Genomic DNA, 19,648 nt, shown 5'->3' on the forward strand with positions numbered 1-19,648 from the left:
CATCCTTCGCCGGGCTACCAGGGACGCAAAGGCCAGAATACCGGCCTCTTTTGCCTCCTGCACTCCCGGCTCCCCTGCAACCCTAAATATTGCGAGCCCCCAGCCTGGCCTGACCCCGGATCCTACCACCCCCACACCGTCCTCGCTACGCCCTTCCAAAATTCCTCCAGCGCTGGGCATGCCCAGAACACATGGGCGTGATTTGCTGGGCTCCCTGAGCACCTAACACACCTATCCTCTGCCCCAAAGAACCGGCTGATCCTTGTCCCAGTCATGTGTGCCCTGTGCAGCACCTTAAACTGTATGAGGCTGAGCCTCGCGCACGAAGAGGAAGAGTTCACCCTCCCTAGGGCATTTGCCCACGTCCCCTCTTCGATCTCCTCTCCCAACTCCTCCTCCCACTTACCTTTCAACTCCACCACCGAGGCCTCCTCCTCCTCCTGCATCCCCTGGTAAGTTTCCGAGATCTTCTCCTCTCCAATCCCACCCCCCACCCAGAGAGCATCCTGTCCTGTACTGTGCGTGGCAGCAGCCACGGGAATTCCACCACTTGCCGCTTGGCAAACGCCCTTACCTGTAGATATCTGAATGTGTTCCCCGGGGGGGGGGGGGGGGGGGGGGGGGGGGGAGCCCATACTTCTCCAGTTCACCCAGGCTCGCGAACGTCTTATTCCTGCCCTGTACCACCCCAAAAACCCTCCATCTATTCTCCCTGGGACAAACCGGTGGTTCCCCCGTATTGGGGTCCACACCGAGGCCCCAACTTCCCCCTTGTGCCGCCTCCACTGCCCCCAGATTTTGAGGGTAGCCGCTACTACCGGGCTCATGGTATACCTCATTGGAGGGAGCGGCAGCGGCGCCGTTACCAGTGCCTCCAGATTCGTACCCTCACAAGACGCCGTCTCTAGCCTCTTCCATGCAGCCTCCTCCTCCTCCATCACCCACTTGCGCACCATCGCCGCATTGGCGGCCCAGTAGTACCCAGAGAGGTTGGGCAGTGCCAGCCCCTCCCATCCCTACTCCGCTCTAGGAACACCCTTCTCACCCTCGGAGTCCCTCGCACCCACACAAACCCCGTTATGCTCCTGTTGACCTGCCCAAAGAAGGCCTTCGGGATAAAAATGGGGAGGCACTGGAACAAGAACAAAAACCTTGGGAGCACCGTCATCTTAACTGACTGCACCCTACCCGCCAGGGACAGCGACAGCGCGTCCCACCTCTTGAACTCCTCCTCCATTTGCTCCGCCAGCCTCGTGAAATTAAGTCTATGCAGGGCCCCCCAGCTCCTGGCCAGCTGAACCCCCAAATACCTGAAGCTCCTCTCCGCCCTTTTTAGTGGGAGCTCGCCAATCCCCCTCTCCTGGTCCCCTGGGTGAACCACGAACAACTCGCTCTTCCCCATGTTGAGCTTGTACCCTGAGAAATCCCTGAACTCCCGGAGGATCCTCATTACCTCCGGCATTCCCCCCCCCACCGGGTCCGCCACATATAGCAACAAGTCGTCCGCATAGAGCGACACCCTATGCTCCTCCCCGCCCCGCACCAACCCCCTCCAGTTCCTCGACTCCCTTAGTGCCATAGCCAGGGGGTCAATCGCCAGTGCGAAGAGCAGGGGGGGGACAGGGGAACCCCTGCCTCGTCCCTCGATGCTACCAAAAGTACTCAGACCTCCTCTTGTTCGTGGCCACACTCGCCATCGGGACCTCGCACAACAACCAAACCCACCTAACAAACACCTCCCCAAACCCGAACCTCTTCAGCACCTCCCACAAGTACCCCCACTCTACCCTATCGAAGGCCTTCTCAGCGTCCATCGCCACCACTATCTCCGCCTCCCCCTCCCTTGCCAGCATCATAATAACGTTCAGGAGCCTCCGCACATTCGTGTTCAACTGCCTCCCCTTCACGACTTCCGTCTGGTCTTCGTGGATCACCTGCGGCCACAATCCTCAATTTACGTGGCTAAGACTTTCGCCAGCACCTTGGCATCTACATTTAACAACAAAATCGGCCTGCAAGACCCACACATGCAGGGGCTAAATCGCTGGCTTTGAAAGCAGACCAAGGCAAGCCAGCAGCACGGTTCAATTCCCGTACCAGCCTCCCCGAACAGGCGCTGGAATGTGGCGACTAGGGGCTTTTCACAGTAACTTCATTTGAAGCCTACTTGCGACAATAAGTGATTTACATTTACATTTTTACACTGCATGGGATTCTTGTCCCGCTTCAGGATCAAGGAGATCAGTGCCCGGGACATCGTCGGGGGCAAAGCACCCCCCTCCCTTGCCTCAATGAAGGTCCTAGCTAGCAACAGGCCCAACAGGTCCACATATTTTTTGTTGAATTCAACCGGGAAACCGTCTGGCCCCAGTGCCTTCCCCGCCTGCATGCTCCCTATCCCTTTGGCCAGCTCCTCCAGCCCAATCGGGGCCCGCAATCCCGCTACCAGTCCCTTCTCCACCTTCGGAAACCTCACTTGGTCCAGAAAGCGGCCCATCCCTCCCTCCTCCCGTGGGGGCTCAGACCGATACAATTCCTCATAAAAGTCCCTGAAGACCCCATTGATGTCTACCCCACTCCGTACCACACTCCTTCCCCTATCCTCAACTCCCCCGATCTCCCTAGCTGCGTCCCGCTTCCGAAGCTGATGCGCCAGCATCCGACTTGCCTTTTCCCCATACTCATAAATCGCCCCCTGGGCCTTCCTCCACTGCACCTCCCCATCCTGGTGGTCAACAGGTCGAATTCGGCCTGGAGGCTACGCCTCTTCCTTAGCAGTCCCTCCTCCGGCACCTCCGCATACCTCCTGTCTACCCTCACCATCTCCCCCACCAGCCTCTCCCTCTGCTCTCCTCTCCTTGTGGACCCTAATGGAGATCAGCTCTCCCTTAACCACCGCCTCCCATACCATCCCCAATCAGACCTCCCCGTTGTCGTTGGCCTCCAGGTATCTCTCTATGCTTCCTCGGACCCGCTCACTCACCTCCTCGTCCGCCAACAACCCCACCTCCAAGCGCCACAACGGGCGCTGGTCCCTCTCCTCCCCCAGCTCGAGGTCTACCCAATGCGGGGCGTGATCCAAAATGGCTATCGCCGAGTACTCGGTATCTTCTACTCTCGTTATCAGCGCCCTTCTCATAATAAAGAAGTCGATCCGAGAATAAGCCTGATGGACATGCGAGAAGAATGAAAATTCCCTAGCCCCTGGCCTTGCAAATCTCCAAGGGTCCACCCCTCCCATCTGGTCCATAAACCCCCTCAGCCGCCGCCGGCTTCCTACCCGTCCTAGACCTGGAGCGATCCAGTGCCGGATCCAACACAGTGTTAAAGTCCCCCCCCTCCATTATCAGGCCCCCCACTTCCAAGTCCGGGATCCGACCCAACATGCGCCGCATAAAACCCGCATCGTCCCAGTTCGGGGCATACACATTGACCAGCACCACCCTCTCCCCTTGCAGCTTACCACTTATCATTACGTACCTGCCGCCATTGTCCGTCACAATGCTCGACGCCTTGAACGACACCCTCTTTCCCACCAAGATTGCACCCCCCCCCCCCCGACTTTTGGCATCCAACCCCGAATGAAACACCTGACCTACTCACCCCTTACTCAATCTTACCTTGTCTGCCACCTTCAGGTGTGTCTCCTGTAGCATGACCACATCCGCCTTCAGCCCCTTCAGGTGCGTGAACACCCGGGCCCGCTTGACCAGCCAGTTCAGTCCCCTTACATTCCAGGTTACCAGCCGGATCGGGGGGGGGGGGGGGGGGGGGGCGGCACCCGCACCCCTCCCCCCTGCCAACTAGCCATAACCCCCTCCTTGGCCAGCCACGCGCCTGCACCCCACGCATGGCCCGTTCCCCACGGCAGCAGACACCCGTCCCAACCCCCTCTACTCGCTCCAGCTCTCTCTCTCTTCCCCCCCCCCCCCCCCTCCCAAAGCTAGGATCCCTCCTAGCTGCTTTACTTCCCCCCATTGCACTCCCGCAAGTCAGCTGACTCCTGCTGACCCCGGCTACTCATGCCTCTCCTTCGACTCCTCCCATTGTGGGACATATCCTCCTCCTCCATTACCCATCCACAGGTTCCCCGCCTCCCCTTCCATCCCAAGCGCGGGAAACAACCCTCGCTTCTCCACCCCGGCCCCGCCACCCTGTCGCCGCTCCTTTTACAGGCCCAGTCCCCTCTCCCGCGAGGCCCAGTCCCCTCTCCCGCGGGGCCCATCCCCCCTACCGGACATCCACCCCTACTCAATTTACTTCCCCCCCCCCCCCCCCCAAGAGCCCACCTGACAGACCCAACCAAAACAGTGCCCAACCCACCCTAGCCACCCTCCTCGAACCAAACAGAAATAAGAGCAAAGAACCCCCCCTCAAAGTGTAACACCCCAACAACAACCCCCGACCACCCATCCCAACCCTCAGTTTGTGTCCAGTTTCTCGGCCTGGACAAAGGCCCACGCCTCCTCCGGAGACTCAAAATAATGGTGCCGGTCCTTGTAGGTGACCCACAGTCTCGCCGGCTGCAGCATGCCAAACTTCACCCCCTTTCTGTGCAGCACCGCCTTCGCCCGATTGTACCCGGCCCTCTTCTTCGCCACCTCCGCACTCCAGTCCTGGTATATTCGAACCTTTGCGTTCTCCCACCTGCTGTTCCTCTCTTTCTTGGCCCACCTGAGCATGCACTCCCGATCAGCGAACCGATGAAACCGCACCAGCCTCCTCTCCAGCACTCTATGGGCCCCTTCCAGCTCCAGGGGCCCCTGGAAAGACCCCGCTCCCATTAGCGAGTTTAGCATGGTGACCACATAGGCCCCCACGTCCAACCCCTCCGGGAGGCCCAGAATCCTAAAATTCTTCCGCCTCGACCGATTTTCCATCTCCTCGAACCGTTCCTGCCATTTCTTGTGGAGCGCCTCGTGCGCCTCCACCTTTACCGCCAGGCCTAAAATCTCTTCCTCGTTGTCGGAGTCCTTTTGTCAGACCTCGCGGATTGCCACCCCCGGGGCCGTCTGGGTCTCCAGCAGCTTATCTATAGAAGCCTTCATCGGCTCCAGCAGGTCTGCTTTAATCTCCCTGAAGCAGCGCTGGATAACTTTCTGCTGCTCCTGCGTCCACTGCATCCACGCTGCCTGGTCCCCGCCTGCCGCCATATTGCACTTCTTCCCTCGCACCTTCTTTGGGTTCACCACCACTTTTTTTAGTCACCCCGCTCCTGGTCCAAGCCATACACTGCCGGGGAACTATTGCAATCTCCTCCCCACACCAGGAAATGTCGAAAAAATTCCGTTGGGGGCCCTGAAAAGAGACCAAAAGTCCGTTTTTAGCGGGAGCTGCCGAATGTGCGACTTAGCTCCGCATAGCTGCAACCGGAAGTCTGCAGAATTGTTTCATGACATACAAATACGCAATTTAGGCAAATAGATAAACCAAAGTTTATCAAGATCACCAGTAGTTTGTGAAGTGACAGAATCCTTAATTATAAATTTCTTGGAGGGTATCTTTTTATAGGCACCATTTCACTTCTTGCCCTGGTGTCCCAAATATGCATAGCCTAGTCAAACAGCTGGGCAAGCAATCTATTTGCAGATCTACACTGCATCCTATTGAGATGTGCAAGAGCACCATATCGAATTTTTATCTGATTGATTCGGAGAAGGCAGTGGCAGTCTGAGGGAAATTTGAATTGAGAAACCCAGATGGGCTTTCCCTATAATTAGAGCTCCCTAGTTTCAAGGATGGCTCTTTTGTAAAGTGAATTTAGCCTGTTAACAGAAATTGAAAATAACAAGAGTTATATGAAGACTTCACTGAAAACTGAATTTGTTTCTTGCATGGCGTAATTTCTTGGTTTATACCTGTCCAACTTCCAGAATTACTTTCCCAGGCTCACAATAAGCAGTGTCAACTGTTGCAAGTCCCAGTCATATAATCATATGATCATAAAAGTCAAGGTCAACTCTTGATCACAAGGGGCTCGAGATCGGATTAAAACGGGCAGCTGGTGATGCGGAGCCCAAAAGAATATATACTGCAGAACTAAAATTTGTAACAGGAACATACTTATAGGAAAAAAGTGTAGAAAAGTGTAATAGACCATGTACCAAATACGTATGGAAATGAAATAAGCCAGGCCTGGCCCCACATGCAAAACTTTATCCAGCTTTGCATATTGCTGGCCAGACTTAATAATTCTAATATTCATTTCCCACAAGGATAGGTTCTGAACAAGAGGTCAAATCGATGACACTTTCCAGATTTGAATACAGCATCACCAGCCACTCCTGTAATCAAAATTTACATTGAACGAAAACAAAAAAATGCTGCAAAAACCCGGCAGATCTGGCAGCATCTGGAGAGGGGAAATAGAATGAATGTTTCCAATTTGCAGGACTCTTCTGTATTTTCAAAATGTGTTTTCTCTCTCCACAGATGCTGCCACATCTGATGAGTTTTTCCAGCACTGTTTTTTTGTTTCAAATTCCAGCATCGGCAGTATTTTGCTTTTACACTGAACAACTTGTGGTCTGTATACAATACATAAACAAATACTGATACATTGCAACAGGGGGGGAAAACTATCGTCAATGTTAATTTGAACAGAATATTTTATATTGTTCTTAACTAGAGCACTATTGGATAAATGGAATTAACAATGCCAAACAATTAAATGAGAGATTACGTTTGGTTAAAGATCCTCCTCCCCAATCACGGCTGCTGCGGCTGTTGCACGGGGATGTGCGCAATCGGGAGCGCCGCGACGGACGGCTCTGCGACCCTCTGAAAACCCGTCCGCGACTCACCCGCGGGTCACACCCCCGACTTTGACAATGCCTGGAATAGACCATTAATAAATACTCAAGGCCCAAATTTACTTAAGAATAGTACCTTTAAGAGAACCACCAGCTCCTATAAAACATAAACCGCACTCTAAATTATGGATAACTCACTCATCCTTCCTTTTCATAGAATCACCACAGTGCAGGAGGTCATTTGGCCCATCGAGTCTGCACTGGCCCTTTCTCGGATAGAGCCCCTTACCTAGGCCCAAACCCCTGCTCCTATTCCCATCACCCCACCAAACCTTTGGGCAATATTATCATAGAATTTACAGTGCAGAAGGAGGCCATTCGGCCCATCGAGTCTGCACCGGCTCTTGGAAAGAGCACCCTACCCAAGGTCAACACCGCCACCCTATCCCCATAACCCAGTAACCCCACCCAACACTAAGGGCAATTTTGGACACTAAGGGCAATTTAGCATGGCCAATCCACCTAACCCGCACATCTTTGGACTGTGGGAGGAAACCGGAGCACCCGGAGGAAACCCACGCACACACGGGGAGGATGTGCAGACTCCGCACAGACAGTGACCCAAGCCAGAATTGAACCTGGGACCCTGGAGCTTTGAAGCAATTGTGCTATCCACAAGGCTACCGTGCTGCCATTAGCATGGTCAATTCACCAAACCTGGATATCTTTCAACTGTGGGAGGAAACTGGAGCAACCGGAAGAAACCAATGCAGACACGAGGAGAACATGCAAACTCCAGTCACCCAAGGCTGGAATCAAACCTGGGTCCCTGGTGCTGTGAGGCAGCAGTGCTAACCACAATGCCACCATGCTGCTCATTTTCACATCCATTAATTTTTTTAAAGAAGTTTATTGGCATAATCTGCAAACATTAGTACAGGTAAACTATGTTCTCTAGCCTCACCTGCTCAGTACCAGATTCTTATAAACATTAGGTGTAATACCACAATTTTATTTCAGAATTTTTGCAGTCTTGTATATTTGTGATGTATAAAAACATTCCTGTATGCTCAATTTCCATTTTTTATAATTCAGTGCATTATTTGTTCTTCCATAACTCACCCAGTTAATTTGATTTTATTAGGAACAGTAATTTTAATTTACACAGTACCTGTAATTGAAAACATACGAAAGCACTTAACTATGTAATCAGTTAAAAATCAACACTGAACCAAAGAAGGAAACATTAGGAAGAGTGACTTGAACTTATCTCTGAATAAGCTTTTAAGAAGAGTCTTAAAGGAGCAGGGAAAGGTAAGTCAGCGGAGGTTTAGGGCAGGATTTCCAGAGATGATAAAATAAGTGCCAGGTTTAGGGAGGAAATTCAAGAACCCAGAGCCAGATGGCTGACATCATTGGTTTTCAGGATAGAATGGATGGCGGGATATGTATCATTAACTGGACTTGGAGGAACATTGGGTCTGGTGTTAATTAGGATCAAGGAATTAAGGCATTTGAACACAAGGATGAGTACTTTCAAATGGAGGATCAGGAATCAACGCAGGTTAGCGAGTTACATTGGTGATGGATGGTCAGAACTTGATGCATGTTAGGATAGGAGCAGAGTTTTGGATGAGTTGAAGCTAATGGAAGGTAAAGGAAAAGAGGCTAATCAGAAGAATATTGGAATAGTCAAGTTTGAAGGTAATAAAACATCCATGACTTTTCTGCATGAGGTGGGTTGAAGCAGAAACAGGTAATGCTAGAGAGGTGGAAGTAGGCAGTCTTTGCAAAGGAGCGAATACGAGGTCAGAAGTCAACTCAAAGTAGAAGCTTCAACAGTGTGGTTCAGCTGTGGAACTGGTAGCGCAGTATACTGCTTGAGCAATGGCCGATAAAATGGCTTTGACATACTGGCTGTTTAACTGGAAGAAATTGCAGCTAATTCTAGGACTGGATGCCCAAAAACCAAACTGACAGAGAACATAGGGATCAGCAAGTGGAACTGGGAGAGACCAGGGACGTTGGCATATATGTGGAGGCTGAAGTTATGTCAACAGATTTAGTTATCTATCCACTATACGGGCTGAACCAGACTGTTCAAAATGTTCTAAGCCTCACGTTGAATTTCTGACATATTGCATATTTTCCTTCACAAAGGCTGTCTGCTTTGGGCAGCATGATGGCACAGGGTGAGCACTACTGCCTCACAACACCAGGGACCTGGGTTCGATTCCGATCTCGGGTGACTGAGTTTGCATTTTCCCCTGTGTCTATGTTGGGTTTCTCTGGGAGCTCTGGTTTCTTCCCACAGTCCAAAGATGTGCAGGTTAGGTGGATCGGCTATGCTAAGTTGCCCCATCATGTTTAAAAGGTTAGGCGGGGTTACGGGGAGGATGGGCTTAGGTAGGGTGCTCTTTCAGAGGGTCGGTGCAAACGCAATGGGCCAAACGACTTCCTCCTGCACTATAGGGATTCTATACTTCCAACTTTCTAGCTTCACCTGTTTCTGCCCCTGCCATGCCCCATCTGCAGTCGAAAGACATCCATACTTTTGTCATCTCCAAACTTGACTATTCCAATTCTTGACTATTCTAATTAACGCTTCATCCTTCGTCCTGCATAAAATTTATCTCAGCCAAAAGTAGGACTCCTTGGGAGGACAACAGATCAGCAGTTTGGTGGCAAGATCAAAAAATATTGTTGCAGTTTCATTGGAGTTTTACTGGCTAGGCGGATAAACAAGAGCAAAAACAAAGAGAACCCCATTCAGCCGGAAAACAGAGGCAGGGCAATGGAGGATGATTTGGTCAAGCATGTCAAAGTTTGCAGAGCCCAGGGGAATAGTGCATCAGTCAGAGAATGCAATTGTGACTTCAATCAGTACCATTTCAGTTCTTTGACATTGGTGGAAACCCCTCAAAGCAATTGGTTTAACCTGAACAAAATAATTGGTTTACTTGCCATTTCTGGGTTATTTTCTTATCCTTCAAACATCTGATTCAAGCCACAAATGCTACTTCAGTGTTACTGGCGTATAGCTCCCTCAACTGTTTTTAAACAGCAATTACAAATATTTTTGGTCGAGGAGCACAATGTAAAATAATTAATCGCACAAAGTCATGCTCCTTTGGGAATTTTTTGACAGGTCCCAACTTTGTTAATATAAATTTACCCCAAACTAATTTTCCCCTTTTAATATATATTCACGGTAAACTAATTTTCCCCTTAAAATGAGGTTTGTCTAGAGCCACAAAGGGATCAAAATAATCAGTTACTGTTCTGGTCAATTTTATCTATTAAAAAAAAACAGAATTTCTGTCCAACTTGTCACACAAGAAAGAAAAGCGAATACTGCAGATCTTGGGAGATCAGAAATAGAACAGAAAATACTCAAGACTTCAGGCAGCAACTCAAAATCTGAACTCTATTTCTCTCCCCACAGCACCTTCCTGACTTTTCTAAATTTCTAAATCTTGGTTGCCCAAATAAACTTTTGTAATTGGCATTGCCTGGACAATAGAGGCAGCTACAACCAATTTCAAACCATGCTGAAGAACAGGCACACAGTTACAATTTTGGGCTGTACAACATGGATGGCACGGTAGCACAGTAGTTAGCACTGTTGCTTCACAGGTTTGATTCCCGGCTTGGGTCACTGTCTGTGCAGAATCTGCACATTCTCCCTGTGTCACCCTGGAGAAGGGGTTCTCCCTGTGTAGGTTTCCTCCGGGTGCTCCGTTTTCCTCCCACAAGTCCCAAAAGAAGTGCTTGTTAGGTGAATTGGACATTCTGAATTCTCCCTCAGTGTACCGAACAGGCGCCGGAGTGTGGCAACTAGGGGCTTTTCACAGTGGCGTCATTGAGTGTTAATGTGAGCATACTTGTGACACTAATAAAGATTTTTGTAATACAAGTTCAAGAACAGCGATGCTAATTTTTGTCCTGTTGCGCTTAACCGGTGACAAAGTACTATCTCATCCCCATTTTTATTTTTAAAAGTACCTTTAACATTCAAAAGCTTAGCAAATCCACAGAACTCTCGACAAGGAATGACTTAACATTCTAATTATAGTTGCTTTTTAGGCCAATTTGTTAAGGCATTACTGGCAGAGTGGATGAAGAACACGGATATTAGCAACTCTTCCTCCTGTTCACACAGCTTTATTCAGATGGCAGAATAGTGTGGGGTGGGAAAGAAAATTGTATCCTCTGCATGGGAATATTCACATGAATTATGACTATATTCATGAGGAATATTAATTGCAAGATTGCTATTTTACAATCAGCAATATCACAAAGTTTTGCAAGTTTCTTCTAAAGCTTGTTTCTCCAGGGTGACGCAGGGAAGTACTTAAGACCTACATTTGACTAATATCAGACGATGTTCTATGTGACACCACCACAAAGTTGTTTTAATGCAGTGAAACGTCCCAAGTTACTTCACAAAGAGAAGGATGAAAAAACGAGAGATAAAATAGAAACCAAGAGGCGAGTGGAGTTAAGGGCAGCGGCTAAAGCCATAATTAGTAATGTAAATTATCGGGAGGCTTTTGAAAGGTGGGCAGGATATTTTTATTAGCATTTTGCACTTAATATCCAAACTTTGCAGACCAATACAGCACAACAACAATAATAACCAACAGGTATCACAAGCTGTACCCACGTCTGTGACAGTGGTCCCAGTTCTAACCTTTTACTGTATTATTTGTATGTTTCTTAAAGTTTTTTTTCCAAGAAGTGTTCTTTTCTGGGTACACGGAGGGAGAAATCAGAATGTCTAATTTGCCTAACAAGCACTTCTTTCGGGACTTGTGGGAGGAAACCGTAGCACTCGGAGGAAACCCACGCAGACACGGGGAGAACGTGCAGACTCTGCACAGACAGTGACTGGGGAAACTCAAAGAGGTTCCAACTCCCAAAAGGGAACACGATCAGGTGCCTGCAGCTGCGTGACTTCCTCAAGGAGACAAAAATGTTCCCTCAGAGACCTGGACTCACATTTCTGGACACGATAGTAGGGCTAGACTCGTTAGGGGACAACAAATGTGGTGACATCTATGCACGACTCCTAGAAAAGATCAGGGCAAGAGCAGACCAAAATGGGAGGAGAAGCTGAGCATAGAAATAGAGGGAGGTCTCTGGATTGAGGCACTGCACAGGATCAACTCCACTTCTTCCTGTTAAGCCTGATGCAGCTCAAGGTGATGTACAGAAGGTACCTTACTAAGACACGCATGAGCGGGTTCTTCCCAGAGTTAGAGGATAGGTGACAGCAGTGCCGAGGGGGTTGGGAGAGCAATAATTGGAAATACATTGGTAAAGTTGTGTAACTCTATCACTAAATGGTAAGAAAAGAACACTTCTTGGAAAAATTTCTAGCCTCGAACCTGCTCTTGTAGCCACAATATTTATATGGCTAGTCCAGTTCAGTTTCTGGTCAATAGTAATCCCCAGGATGTTGATAGTGGAGGATTCAGCAACGGTAATGCCATTGAATGTCAAGGGGCAATGGTTAGATCCTCTCATTGTGAGGCATGACTGTTACTTGCGTGGGAACACCACTACCTGGTACTTGCATGGGAAGTTCCCTTCCAAGCCACACATCAACCTGACTTGAAAATATAATCACCATTCCTTCACTGTCGCTGGGTCAAAATTCTGGAACTCCCTTCCAAACAGCATTGTGGGTGTACAATAGACTGCAGCGGTTCAAGAAGGCAGCTCACCACTATCTTCCATTTAGGAATGGACAATAAATGCTGGCCTACCCAATGACATCCACATCCCATGAATGAATTAATATCACAGCTTAAAGCTCTGTTGCTCATGGAGCAGCAAAAGGAGGGAAATGGGAAGATACACATAGGACCAGTACTTGCATGGGAACACCACTACCTGCAGATGAACTGCGTCTGGGCGAAGGCTGAAACTTTGGCCAGGAGAGGGTGAGGAATCTGCAAAGGACCAGAACCTGAAAAGTGGAGAATGTAATAATAATAATAATCTTTATTGGCACTAGTAAGCTCACATTAACACTGCAATGAAGCTACTGTGAAAAATGTGGAGCTGGGTTTGGAGGAATTTAAAAATGAGTGTTTTGCACTTGGGGATAGGAACATTGCACAACATTTATATAATTGAAGTAAAAACTACATAATATCCAAAATAGCAGAGTAACATTTAATAAACTGGAAAATGCATGTCCTAGAAAATTGCTCAATTTACAGATAACAGAAAAATAAAAACTACATAGGAGCAGGAGTCGGCTATTTGGGACTTTTGAGCCGGCTCTGCCATTCAATAAGATTATGACCTGGTTATGGTCTCAGATCCACTTTCCTGCCTGCCCCCCATAACCCTAGACCCCCTTTCACCGAACAATAATCTGTCTAACTCTGCCTTGAACAAAATAAACAGCCTTCACTACTTCTGGGGAAGATAATTCCACATACCAACGAGCTGCGGAAAATAATTTCTCCTCATTTTCATCTTAAACAATAGACCTCTTATTCTTAATCTGTGTCGTCTAGTTCTCGTCTCTCCCACGAAGTGGAAACATCCTCCTGGTATCTCCCCTATCAAGTCCCCTCAGGATCCATTCTCTTATAAGTTTCAAAAAGATCACCTCATTTTTCTCAACTCCAATGGATATCGGCCTCACCTATTCAATCTTTCCTTATAAGACAACCCCTTCATCACAGGAATGAGTCCAGTAAACCTTCTCTAATCTGTTTCTAATGCAGGAAAATGTTCCTACTTTATATTACATTCCCTCTGCGATAAACTGCAACATCTCATTTGTCTTCCTAATCACTTGCTGAAACTGCATACTAGGTATGTGATTTATGTACCAGGTCATTCAGATCCCTTTATATCAGAGTTCCGCAATCTCAATTTAAATATACTTATTTTCTATTCTATTAATGGTGTAAACAGTCTCATCGCCATTTTTTTCACATTATTCTAGCCATGTTTTTTTTTTTTTTTTTAAATAAAAAAGTCAAACATGAGCAAAATATAGACAAACAGGATATCCGATAGCAAGATTGAAACAAGGTTCAACATACATTTCATCTTCGCCCATTCTCAAACAGACTAACATAACCATTATTTGGATACCATAACATTACAATTGTTTCTCAATAATCAATTATCTGCCGGTGGGAGCAGAATCAACATGTTGGAGTGAAATTAATTTTATCTGGAAGAGTCGATCTGCAGTTTGATGGGTTATCCATCTTTAGACTTCATAGATTACCAAGAAAAAAACAAAATATGTAAGTCTGAACAACAATAAGTTACATAGATACATAGAAGATAGGAGGAGGCCTTTTGGCCCTTTGAGCCTGCTCCACCATTTATCACAATCATACCTGATAATCCAACTCAGTAGCCTAATCCTGCTTTCTCCACATAATCTTTGATCCCATTTGTCCCAAGTGCAAAACTAGCCGCCTCATGAATATATTCAATGTTTTAGCATGAACTACTTAAAAGATTCTGAAAATACACAGTTCAGCCAGCAACTGAAAAAGATAAAAGCTTCCATGTCAGTGTAAATTTCCATAATAACCGGAAACTAGAAAGTTAGAAAACCCATGAGTGAAAAGTGAGGCGGCATGGGACTTGGAGTGGGGGCAAGAGCAACAGGTCAAGGTCAAAACTGGCAATGTGAAGTCAGATACCACATAATTTGTTCTTTCCCCATCTTATTGTTCAATCCTTTAAAAGGAATTGCTTATTTTCAGAACTGTATCAAACACTAACCCACCTTTTCAGGTGTTGGCTGATCTTATATTTTCTGTAACATTGTGTGTTTTCATTACACTATAGTTCTGTTTGGGCAATTAAGAGGCCGGGTCATCTAAATTTGTGTTCTTGCAATTAAAGTAATACAGCTTTCAGTTATGCAAGAGGAGAATATTTTAAATGAGCCCCAAGAGCTGGGAAAATCAGTGCAAGCCACCATTGTGGGGTCCTGCTTCCTGCCAATACGATAGTCCAATCTATAGCTTCTGTTAAAATGCACATCAATATTTGGGCTCTGGGGACAGCAATACTAAACTATTTACTGTTGTAAGGGTGCATATGGTTATGGGAAATGGTGGCACAGTGGTAATGTTATTGAGTTAGAAATTCAAATCCCACCACAGCAGATGGTGCAATTTAAATACATTTAATAAATCTGGAATATAATTTGACCATGACAACTATCATTGATTGTCGCAAAAACCCATCTGATTCTTGTGGAAAGGCAATCTGCTGTCCTTACCCAGTCTGGCTTACATGTCACTCCAGACAGTAACGTGGTTGACTCTTAAATACCCTTTGAAATGAGTCTAGCAAGTTCAAGGGCACTTGGAGATGGGCACAAAATGCTGTAACGCCCATATCCCATCAAATATTTGTGTTTCAATTACACCAGGGTAACAGCAGCAAACTGGGTGCTGGGGGATACTGAAAGTTTATCTACTCCTGGATCAGAACTCAGCCACCTGGGCCAGTAAAACATTTACGCACCTTCCTTGCCACAATTTTGAATACATTATTAAAAACAAGTTATACCTGGCACAATGGAAGTCTTGTGGCACTGTGGGCAGCATCCCTACCTCTGGGTTCAAGCCCCTCTTCACGATTGGCCACAGAAGGTGCATTCATAACGTGACCAATGATTATCAGTCTGTAAATTTTCCAGTACACCTGATTGCAGGCAGTGAGCAGCAGGAGAGTTTCCTAGTCAGCCATACTGCAGAAGGAAATGGCAAACCACTGCAGTAATTTGCCCAGCATAATCTTAGATCACAACATGGTCGCCAACACCCTTTTAGGGCAAGGTTTTTCAATGCTAGGGCCATGACCCACAAGTAGGTCGTGGGCTGGTGTCAGAAGGGTCACGCTGTTCTGCATCCATCAGCCACTAACGCAGATTTTCCCAACTTCAGCATTCAGAAGCCTACAGGGAAAATCCTGCCCAAAATATTAATTCAGTCCTCTAGAGGGAGCAATTATTTAACGGATTTCCTGCAAGTCTCGCAGTTCCCCCCACCCCAAATCCACCACCACCATCCTCTTCCCAGTGGCAGCTCTGCCTCAAAAAGCAAATGTTTTGCAGATTCCTCACCCTCTCTTGGACAAAGTTTCAGCCTTCGCCCAGACGCAGTTTACCTGCACTTCCATCCCCCTGGAACCCATGTGTTCTGCCCCGAGGCAGAACAGTTATCTGTTGGAGGACATAAAGGGGACCATACTTTCCATCCAGGAGAATATTCTGCAGCAGAAAGAGCCAGTCAGGAAATACAAGGAGACTATCAGAGAACTCACCAGCAAGCTGAGCAGATCAGAGAGTCAGAGTATGTGCCCTCAATGAGTGAGCACAAACCCTGTCTGTGATCCCCTATATGTGGGTGTGTTTGTTGTTTTCTTGGTGATTACCACAGCTATACAACCAAGGTAATGTCTCAGTGCAGACAAATAACTTGAAAATCTTCTACAGATCTTTCAGTTTGGTTGCTGCTGAGGGACCGTGGAGCGTGCACGTCAGCCAAGCCATGGAGGCAGTTTCAGTGGGAGGGAACCGGCTACCAATGCAGCAAGAGCTATATTATTGGAGACAAGAGTCTCCACCAAGTGACTGTAAAGGCATGCCTTCTGGTTGGGGAGACATGAGCACATCATGATGCCATAATTGAATATCTGAGAAAATAATGGAATATCTGAGAAAATGTTTTTCAATGCCCATTTTGTCCTATTAACGATAAATAGAACAGTTTGTTTGTCAGTGCAGAACAAGGCCATTTGGCTCATCGTGTCGGCATCGACCCGCTGTAAGAGTATACTATCCAGGCCCACACCCCAGCCCCATAACTCCACCTAACATTTGGACACTAAAGGGCAATCCAGCATGGCCAATCCAGCTAACCTGCACATCTTTGACATGAGAGGAAATCGGTGCACCCTGAAGAAACCCACACAGACACGGGGAGAATGTGTAATTCCACAGTCACCCAAGGTTGGAATCAAACCCGTGTCCCTGGCACTGTGAGGCAGCAGTCCTAACCAGTGCCACCCTACAGTTGTCTGTGGGTCGGTATTAGTGTTATCAGCATTCATCAATATTGATGAACATGTTTCTAATAGTGTACTTTGAAGTTGAAAATAACTTGCATCAAGTAATTAAATTGCATTTAAGGCAATTATAAATCCAAATTGTAATATCATTCTCTTCAAATGTATGGCTATTTTATTTAGAAGAACCACACGTGGCTCTCTCCCAGTGATATCTGTTCTTTATTTTCCTCTCCTCGTCTTCTTCACTTCTTTGTTTCCTCAAGGCTGTGTCCCAGGTTCACAATTGTTGGCGGCTCTCCAGTATCTCTCATGAGTAACTATCCTTCATGTGTGATCCTGGACAGTGAACCTTTATAAATGGGAGGACATCACAGATGTATATGGTCCTGTCCTCATTCAATGTTGACATAAATTCAATGCAACAGGGGCTACTGCACAAGAGCAGGAAAACTAGATGATTTACTTTCCCTCCCTTGCCTGTGGCAAGAAAACTTGCCTGTGGCAGTCTCAAACACTTACGATAGACTAGGTTACCAAACGTGGTGTGGGTCCTGAAGGTCGGCCAGGTGGCAAAAGTGGGTCCCAGGAAAAAAGTTTGAAAACACTGTTTTAGGGTACCTGAAGGAGGAGAAGGATATATGGCATACCCTTTACACATTTACCCTTTACATATTTTCCCTGGCCAAGTTCAAAATCAGAAAACTGTGGATGCTGGAAATCTGAAACGAAAGCAGAACATGCTGGGTGTACTCAGTAGGTCTGACAGCAACTGTGGAGGAAGAAACAAGAGTTGATATTTCAGGCCAATGACCTTTTATCAGAAGTCAGAAACACATTAACTTTGACCATAAGGTGAGTGGGAAAGGGAATGAAAGGAAAGCCAGTGAAAGACAAGAGAGATTGAATAACAGGGGAGTTCTTTTTAACAGGTCCAAATGGCAATGGGGCAAAAAAGGAAACAGAGGATGTGCCTCCAGCAACTGTGATGTTGTCGGGGCAGAAATAGCAGAGGATGATCCATCAAACACAGAGGCTGGTAGGGTTGAAGGCGAAACAAGGGAAAACCTTATTGTGATTCTGTAAGAGTTGAGGGCAGAAGGACAGGAACTGGGTTGGACAATGTTGAAGCCTGGTCAAACACAGTAGCAGGGTAATCCCAAGCTGAGGAAAAAGGAAGACATACCAGAGGTGCTGGCATGGAAGATTTTGTAACAGATGCCATGAAGGTAGAGAAACTAGGAGAATGAAATATAAACTTTACAGGGTGCAGGTATGAGTGTCGTCGAGGAGTCTAGCCAAGTTCTGTTTTTCTGGTAAAATAGCTCATGTAAACCAAGCACAAGCAACTGCTCCAAGGTCAACTGACAAATTAAATTTTAAAATTCTTGCCTTTAACACTGCTAAGCACAACAGCACGTGAACATATGGCAACCTTTTCAAAATGTATGTTTCTTTTTGATTATCATTGTTGTATTTTCAATATCTCGACTTCCTTTAACCCAATCTGAATCTCTGATTCCCTTGACCTTGAGCACCACCATAAAGATACAAAATTCCCAGTGAATTAAATTTTAATCTTTTTTTTTATAAATTTAGAATACCCAATTCTTTTTTTCCAACTAAGTGGCTGGTTTGCACAGGGCTAAATAGCTGGCTTTTAAAGCAGACCAAGGCAGGCCAGCAGCACGGTTCAATTCCCGTTCCAGCCTCCCCGAACAGGCGCCGGAATGTGGCGACTAGGGGCTTTTCACAGTAACTTCATTTGATGCCTACTTGTGACAATAAGCGATTTTCATTTCATTTTTTCCATTTAGCGTGGCCAATCCACCTTCCTTGCACATTTTTTTGGGTTGTGGGGGTGAGACCCACAGAGATACGGGGAGAATGTGCAATCTCCACACAGACAGTGCCCTGGAGTTGGGATTCAACCAGGATCCTCAGCACCGTGAGGCAGCAGTGCTAACCACTGCACCACAGTGCATCCCTGAATTAATTTTCATCTTTATTATTTACTTTTGCTATCCAAACAAGTATAACCATCTTTAATTCCTTTCCCTTTCAAAAAGAAACTACTCCCTCAAATTCTCCCTCCGTGTACCCGAACAGACACCGGAATGTGGCAACTAGGGGATTTTCACAGTAACTTCATTGCAGTGTTAATGTAAGCCAACTTGTGACAATAAAGATTATTATAAATGTTATCATCTCTGCTCGATAACAGTTTAAAATGGTACAGAGCACAACATCAGTCACCTGGCCACATACAGTTTGTGGAATTACGGTCCATTCCATAGAGACAGTGTTGAAGCGAGCACTATTCATGCAACAGGAAACCACAAAATTATGACCTGTACTCTCTTCTACGGTCTCAGCTGAGGTGTTGCACATCAGTAACTTACATTTTGGATGAACCCACTGTCCTGGTAAATCTCCTCTGCACCCTTTCCAGTGCTATTGCATCCCTCCTATAATGTGGATTCCTGAACTGCACTCAAAGCTCTAGCTGTGGCCTAACCAACCAGTTCCAGCATAACCTTCCTGCTCTTAAATTCTGTGCCTCAGCTAATAAAGGCAAGTATACCATATGCCTTCTTAACCACTTTATCCACCTGCCCTGTTACCTTAAGGGATCAACGTTCGTGAACACCATGGTCTCCGATCCTCCGGGTCTTGCTGTAAATCATGTATTCCCCGGCCTTGTTTGTCCTATCCAAGTGCATCACCTCTCTTATCCGGAATGAATTCCATTTGCCACTGATCAGCCCATCTGACCAGGCTGTCTCTGTCCTCCTGTATTCGAAGGCTATCGTCCTCACACTATTTAT

At 46.9% G+C, this 19,648-nt stretch overlaps 1 protein-coding gene across 5 annotated transcripts in view; it reads right to left on the reverse strand.

Annotated features, from left to right (window-relative positions):
- Positions 1-19,648, reverse strand: part of sesn1 (sestrin 1) — a 149,404-nt gene that overhangs the window by 115,158 nt on the left and 14,598 nt on the right. The window contains exon 2 of one of the 5 annotated variants that reach the window (XM_072499975.1): positions 12,651-12,726. The exons of the other annotated variants lie outside the window; for them this stretch is intronic. The gene's annotated coding sequence lies outside the window, so the exon portion shown is untranslated. The remainder of the gene's footprint in view (positions 1-12,650; positions 12,727-19,648) is intronic. 5 annotated transcript variants of the gene reach the window in all.

The sequence above is a fragment of the Scyliorhinus torazame genome, chromosome 4, assembly GCF_047496885.1.
Source record: "Scyliorhinus torazame isolate Kashiwa2021f chromosome 4, sScyTor2.1, whole genome shotgun sequence".
Classification (NCBI taxonomy): Eukaryota; Metazoa; Chordata; class Chondrichthyes; order Carcharhiniformes; family Scyliorhinidae; genus Scyliorhinus; species Scyliorhinus torazame.